The 6,316-nt window shown below is 48.0% G+C and overlaps 1 long non-coding RNA gene across 1 annotated transcript; it reads right to left on the bottom strand.

The window, feature by feature from the left end:
* Positions 1-1,651: 1,651 nt before the first annotated feature.
* Positions 1,652-5,878, bottom strand: LOC133061660 (uncharacterized). Its single transcript, XR_009694016.1, has 3 exons — positions 5,784-5,878; positions 5,537-5,664; positions 1,652-1,776 (listed from the first exon to the last, which is right to left on the bottom strand). It is a non-coding gene; the product is annotated as an uncharacterized LOC133061660 (long non-coding RNA).
* Between the last annotated feature and the right edge of the window lie 438 nt (positions 5,879-6,316).

Raw genomic sequence — 6,316 nt, 5'->3', positions numbered from 1 at the left:
GTTCGGCTCAGTTTCAGATAGCTCCTCGTTCCAGCTTACGCTTCTCGATATCTACAGGCTCCTCTGGTGTAGACAATGTTTCCTAGAGGGATTTTAATCTGTTGCACCAGTCCCTTCTGAAGCGGTTCCCTTTGTTTATTTGGCTTCTGTTTGCCGGTCTCTTCAGAGCCTCATTTCCGCCGTGACACAGGCGGGCGGAGGTGGACTCTTATTCAGGCAGCTAGTTCCGTCGCTCTGCGGAGAGGGGCTTGCGCCGCGGGGCTTGCGCCGCGGGGATGGGCTGGGGCTGCCGGGAGGGGCTGACGCTGCTCTCTCCTCTGCGCTGCTCAGGCTCCTGGCTGTTCTATATGGAGCGCGCCCCGCGCTGCGCGAGGTTCCAGCCCTCGGGTGTTCCACAAAAGCGCTGAGGGGAAAGCTGCGCCTGCTCTCTGTGCCTTCCCCGTCAGAGCGGTCCAGGCAGCGAGGGGCTCAGTGGGCGCACTCTCCCCAGGTGTGGCGTGCCCCCTCCCTTCCGCGGACCCAGTCTCAGTTTCCGCTGGCGCCAGTCGGGTGCGCGCGCCTTCTGCCCTCCGCGTCCCCAGCCCCAGTCCCCGCCCGCGCCGGTCGGGTGCCTGCGCCCTGTGTCTCGCCGCGACCTTCCCCTCCCCCCTGCCTCCTGCCTCCGGCGGAGCTGGGCCGGTCCGCAGCCTGCGAGCTCCTCTCTGGACCCTCTCGGTCTCTTTGTTCTGCGAACAGCCGGGAGTGTGTTCGGGCCGGCTAATTTTCTCTCTCTCCTTTGGTCTCCCACAGTTCAAGTTGGCAACTCCTAGAAGCTCCCTCCGATTGTCCTCAGGGCACTCAGGCCCGGACCCTACCCCAAGCTATGCCGCCTAAGAGCTCCCAGGACGGATCTCCGTCCTTAGCTCTTTTGTCTCACTTTTTATCTTTTATATTTTGTCCTACCTCCTTTCGAAGACAATGGGCTGCTTTTCTGGGCGCCTGATGACCTCAGCTAGTGATCAGAAGTTGTTTTGCGAAGTTTGCTCTGCGTTCAGTTATTCTTTTGATGAATTTGTAGGAGAGAAAGTGGTCTCCCCGTCCTACTCCTCCGCCATCTTGGCTCCTCCCCCCGTGTTATTCGAAATATGTACTTTTAAAAGTGATTTTCCTCTTCTCTGTAACGTTTTGGTTCTTTACAAATTTATAATAAATGAAAATCCTTGGGACTTCCCTGGTGGTCCAGTGGTTGGAACTTTGCCTTCCAATGCAGGAGTGTGGGTTCGATCCCTGGCCAAAGAGCTAAGATTCCCCCATGCCACTAGGCCAAAAAACCATAACATAAAAGAGCAGTGTTGTAACAAATTTAATAAAGACTTAAAAAAAAAAGAAAAACTTTGAAATGCATCTGTGGATATGTGATTACATATAAAACAGTGATTTCAAATGTTTTTGCCTCAGGATACTCTTAGAAAACTATATTGCAGACCCCCAAAATAACTTTCGTTATGTGAGCTTATATCTATCAATTTTAACGGTATTAGATAGTGAAACTGAGGAGATCTTGAGATATTTATTCATTTTAAAATAGCGTTAATAAACCTAGTGCATGTTAATATAAAATAAGTTTTATGAAAATTAACTGTATCTTCTAAAAATGTCGTGATATTTTCTTACGTTTATAAATCTCTTTAAGGTCTGGCTTTGCAGATGACAGCTGGATTCTCAGATCTACTTCAGCCTTCAATCTGTTGCCATGTCATACATCATGTAGTCTCCTGAAAACTCCACTGTATACTCCTGGGAGAAAGAGTTTAAAAAGGCAAATGACATCTTAGTATTATTATGAAAATAGTCTTGGCAACACTTGGAAAACTACTATACACACAAGTAAAAACGCCCAAATAAAAGTGTCATGATGCCACCTGGTGGTATCTCTAATTATTGCAAGTACTGGTCACCGCACACGTGTATGCAGTGTGTGTGGAGTGTGTGTGCAGGTACGTGTTCACACAGGTCATGTGTCTGATGCAGTGTGCTGAGCATGCACGCGACACAATTGCGGGGGTGGGTGGTATGTGGTACGTGTGAGGTTGTGGCATGTGTGCATGTATTGCCCGTGTGTGATGTGCATGTACTGTGCGTCTAGGTGTCTGTGTGTGACACGCATGTGTGTGGTGCCTGTGCATATGAATACACCGTGTATATGGTAAGTACGTGTGTGGAAGGTATGCCTGCAGTGTGAACTGCTGCAGGGCCCATATTGTGTGTTTGTGGTGCATATGCGTGTGTCGTGTGTGTGGTATGTGAACATGAGAGAACAGTTGCGCTTTCACTGTCTTTGGCATATGCACCGAGCCCTGGACTGATTGCTCAACATGTTAAAAACACCTATTAAATTGCCTAGCACAGCTCCAGGCAGGTGTAAGCCCTCAAGAGTCATTCATTGGTGTCCACCAGCTTCATGAATCAGGCATTCTCTTCATTGACAAGGAAGACTCTTGGAGGTAAAGTACTTGCTCAAGGTTCCACACCTAGTGAGTGGTGGACCTAGGATTCAGACCTGGGTCTTCTGCTCAACTTGGAATTTAATCATCTGTACTAATGATTGCTTCTAAGTTGTAAAAATCATCTATATGATATGATCCAAAATATATTAAAAGACGAAGGCAATGGCACCCCACTCCAGTACTCTTGCCTGGAGAATCCCGTGGACGGAAGAGCCTGATAGGCTGCAGTCCATGGGGTGGCTACGAGTCGGACATGAGCTATGAGTCAGACATGACTGAGCGAGTTCACTTTCACTTTTCACTCTCATGCTTTGGAGAAGGAAATGGCAACCCACTCCAGTGTTTTTGCCTGGAGAATCCCAGGGACGGGGGAGCCTGGTGGGCTGCAGTCTGTAGGGTCGCACAGAGTCAGACACAGCTGAAGCAACTTAGCAGCAGCAGCAGCCTGTTAAAAGGCAAACAAATTTCCAAATGAAAATAGTACGACAGCATCACTGGGGCATTTTCTCTGCTCCGTTACCCTTTCCACTGGGTGTAGGCACATATGTAGGCTACGTGGATAATTGAAAGGACATTAACTAGCACCTACTGGGCACCAATTGCATGCCAGGCACTGTGCATATTTTCACATTCAAGTATAAATGTAACAAATACAAATTTTCAGCCTCAAAATCACATGTTCAGAACCTAGCTCTCTATTTTTCATAATGCAGTCTGAATTTTTTTTTTTTTTTTTTTTTTGCCACCTTGCATGGCTTGTGGGATCTCCCAACCAGGGATCAAACCTGGGTCCACAGCAGTGCAAGCACATGTCTTAACCACTGAACTACCAGGGAATTCTCCAATCTGAATTTCTAATTCCAGTTTCTGTACAGTTTCTTCTAGCCTCCTGAAGGAAAACTTGGTCCCATCTTTGGTCCCTCAGACACTTCAGGCAGATTTATCCCACCCTGCCCCCCTTTTCTTGGGTGGATCCCTGGCTGCAAGAACTGACAGCTGGCCTCAGCTCCACCATCATCCTCCCAGACAGCACGTGATGGACGAGCATCGGTGCCCACCTGCACCCACGGAAGCCCACCCCCAGCCTTGGCCACCTGCTGGGAGAGGAGGCCCTCTGTGCTTTTGTCACTGCTGAGAAAGTTCCTGGAGTTCTCTCTCAAGAGATCCAGTCTGCTCACCCGAACTCCCTGACCCAAGTCCTGACGTGCTGAGGTGCAGGTACCCTGCAGTCTGCAGGCCCCCCGTGCTCACACACAGCCCACCCACAGTCCTGCCAGGCTCCCAGCCAGTGGACTCATCTCTCAGCTCCTACATCAACCTGCAATCTTCCCCATTCAGTTCTTCATGCAGAAAAAATGCTTGGATGAGTCTTTCAGGATATGCCTAAGCAAATCAAAAATACTATGATTTTCCAATTAGTCTTTCCTTGGTTGAAAGTTAGTCCATTTAGAAACTTGGCTGTCTTTGTGTTCTCTCTGGGTCTGATATCTGTGTCCTCCCTTCCTGCCTGAGCCAGGAAGAGGCGCGAGAGAGCCCACAAGAACCACGGTGAGGTAAGAATGGTAATTAATATGCACAGGGCTGGCTGGGTGCTGATTCAAACCAAAACACACATATGGAGAAGTAGAGAAATGGGAAGCCAAACCTCTGTTGGCCAGCTCGCTCACCAGTCTCTTGTCCCCACAGCCCCAGGGAAGGAAGGACTTGCTCTCATGCCTCATGCCAACTGCCCAGTGCGTTTGGGCAAGGGCCCCCAAATCTTACCAGCTCAGGTCTGGAGGGGCCCACATCCCTCACATGAGTGGGAAAGCAAAGGCCACAGGAATATAAGCAGCAGTTTGCAACAGAATGCCTGAGGAGCTAGTAAATATACATGTTCCTGGGCCCTGCCCCCAAATATTTGACTCAGGGGGTCTCCAGCAGAACCTGAGCATCTGCATTCCCACAGAGCTTCCAAGTGGCGCAAATGCCCTGGCCCAGGATCACAGTGAGAGCACTGATTCACAGGACCTGGTACTTGAGGGACAGAGGCCAACCATCAGAGAAGGTGGCCCCAGCAGAGGCAGACTTCAGAAAGGAAACGAAAGCAGCGCTGAGAGAAACACAAGAAACACTGTAATGAGAACCCTTAAGGAGACATGCCTATACAGACAGTCAGGGAGAGAGAAGGTAGATGCAGATTTGGTACAGATAGAGTCCAAGATCTTTGTTCTTTCTTACTGTTCCTTAGTAATATCTTCCTGACCCTCCTTAAGAGCTCTCATTACAATTACTTTTTTAGATTTTTGTTATAATTTTACATTTTATATATTTGTGTATTTTATTTTAATACAGTTTTTATTCTATATATATACAGGACATATATACATAAATTCAAATTATAACCAGCCCAGGTTGGATGCATGAGACAAGTGCTCAGGGCTGCTGCACTGGGAAGACCCAGAGGGATGGGATGGGGAGGGAGGCAGGAGGGGGGATCAGGATGGGGAACACATGTAAATCCATGGCTGATTCATGTCAATGTATGGCAAAAACCACTACAATATTGTAAAGTAATTAGCCTCCAACTAATAAAAATAAATGAAAAAAAAGGAAAAATAAATAAATAAATTCAAATTATAAAAATTCAGTAGAGGTAATGAAAAACAAAATGGGTGTTCCAGCATTATCATAATTATCACCCCCACGCACACACCCCAGACTCCCGCCCCAAACATCCTGGAACTCTCTTAATGAAACCTTAACCATGTTAAATCCAACTTTCCAGCAGAAGATAGCTGGGAAAATCACAAGTCGCGTGGATGGGCTTCACTCCAATCCCTGACTGTGAACCTCGAGAGGCAGTTTATCCTGCCCAGGTCATGTACTTCCCTCATCTGTCCACTCCCCAGTCTCCAGAGGCTGTTTCTCACCTTCCTCTCTCACCGCAAACCCCCAATATTCTGCCTTTGCCAGCCCCCTTCCACCAGAGTCTGTCCACCTTTTCTACCTTCCACCCACAACCTAAGATGGGTTGTCCAAGCTGCCACCCACAGCCAGTCCCTCCTAACCGTGCAAGGGTCCTGCTCCAACAACATTGCTCTCTCTGCTTCGTTCTTGTTCATTCTCATCAGTCTTCATTCTTTCATTCTGCTGGATCTTCTTCAACTGTATATAACAATGCTGTTACCTCTCCCAGCTGAAAAGAACAAGCAAAAACACCCTAGTCTTACAAACATAGATAAAAGACTTGTGGACACAGCAGGGAAGGAGCGGATGGGACCAACTGAGACAGTAGCATTGAAACATATACATTACCATATGTAAGGGGCTTCCCTTGCGGCTCAGCTGGTAAGGAATCTGCCTGCAATGTGGGAGACCTGGGTTGGCAAGATCCCCTGGAGAAGGGCAAGGCTACCCACTCCAGTATTCTGGCCTGGAGAATTCCATGGACTGCACAGTCCACGTGGTCGCAAAGAATCGGACACGACTGAGCAACTTTCACTTTCACCATATGTAAAATTAGATAGTCAGTGGAAATTTGCTGTGTCACGCAGGGAGTTCAAATCTGGTGCTCTGTGACAACCCAGAGGGGTGGGATCAGGTGGGAGGTGGGACAGAGGTTCAGGAGAGAGGGGACATACATTACCTATGGCTGATTCATGTTGATATATGGCAGAAACCAATGGAATATTGTAAACCAACTATCCTCCAATTAAAATAATTTTTTTTCAAAAACCACTGCAGTTTTGTTTTTGCTTTTGTTTTTTTGGCCACACAGCACTGCTTGGGGCATCATAGTCCCCCAACTAGGGATCGAACACATGCCCCCTGCAGTAGAACCATGCAGT

Source organism: Dama dama, chromosome 9, assembly GCF_033118175.1.
Source record: "Dama dama isolate Ldn47 chromosome 9, ASM3311817v1, whole genome shotgun sequence".
Classification (NCBI taxonomy): Eukaryota; Metazoa; Chordata; class Mammalia; order Artiodactyla; family Cervidae; genus Dama; species Dama dama.
Note: the sequence above shows the minus strand (reverse complement) of the source record. Positions and strands in the feature narration are given on the sequence as shown.